Here is a 1,330-nt window from a genome sequence, read left to right as displayed (position 1 = left end):
AACAAGTAACGCCCCATTCTGGGGTAAATCCCACATCCTCCACTGTTGCTCAGTCTCTGGTCCAAAACCCATTAACTAATGGCATGAGGTGATAGTTTTACCACAGGTTGCAGCAGCTAAATATTCACCACAACATCATCTGCTGTTCGCCAGGCACCACATCCTGAAAACAGATTCAGCACGCCCTGTAAATTATTGATTGATGATCATCAAAGCCGTACAAAGAGTATTGGTTTGCTAATGGCTCATCTTCTCACAGCATTTTTCAGAATGTTTAAAGTCGCATTGCGGAGGGAGCTTTACTTCTGCTGCCCAGACCCTGGGAGTGTGTGTGACGGGGCAGTGTAGAGTAGGGTTGCCAATTGTCCCGTATTAGCCGGGACACTGTAGGCCCGGACACTGTAGGCCCGGACACTGTAGGCCCGGACACTGTAGGCCCTGACACTGTAGGCCCGGACACTGTAGGCCCTGACACTGTAGGCCCGGACACTGTAGGCCCGGACACTGTAGGCCCGGACACTGTAGGCCCGGACACTGTAGGCCCGGACACTGTAGGCCCGGACACTGTAGGCCCGGACACTGTAGGCCCGGACACTGTAGGCCCGGACACTGTAGGGCCGGACACAGTAGGCCCGGACACTGTAGGCCCGGACACTGTAGGCCCGGACACTGTAGGTCCCGACACTTGGCAACCCGAGTGTAGAGGGAGCTTCACTGTGTGTCTAACCCGTGCTGTCACCGGCGTGGGAGTGTGTGATGACGACACAAAAACCTGTTGGAAACTTGAGCAAAACACTAAGTTGTGGAGGATCTCAGTGGGTTCGGGCAGCATCTGTGGAGAGTGTGGACAGTTGACGTGTCATAAGGTCATAAGGCCATAAGTGGTAGGAGAAGTGATAAGTGGGCGGAATTGGGCCATTCGGCCCATCAAGTCTACTCCGCCATTCAATCATGGCTGATCTATCTCTCTCTCCTAATCTCATTCTTCTGAGTCTGAAGAAGGGTCTCGACCCAAAACGTCACCCATTCCTTCTCTCCTGAGATGCTGTCTGACCTGCTGAGTTACTCCAGCATTTTGTGTCTACCTTCAATTTGAACCGCACATCTGCAGTTATTTTCCTGAATGCTTAGTGCAATATCAAGCCAGCAAAGTCCGATCAAGGATAGTCAGGAGGTCACCGATGAGGTCGATAGTAGTTCAGCACTGCTCTCTGGTTGTGGTGGGATGGTTCAGTTGCCTGATAACAGCCGGGAAGAAACTGTCCCTGAATCTGGAGGTGTTTCGTTTCCACACTTCTGTACATTTTGCCCGATGGGAGAGGGGGAGAAG

The sequence above is a fragment of the Rhinoraja longicauda genome, chromosome 12 (assembly GCF_053455715.1).
Source record: "Rhinoraja longicauda isolate Sanriku21f chromosome 12, sRhiLon1.1, whole genome shotgun sequence".
Taxonomy (NCBI): Eukaryota; Metazoa; Chordata; class Chondrichthyes; order Rajiformes; family Arhynchobatidae; genus Rhinoraja; species Rhinoraja longicauda.
The sequence above is the reverse complement of the archived record's forward strand: the minus strand, read 5'-3'. Positions refer to the sequence as shown.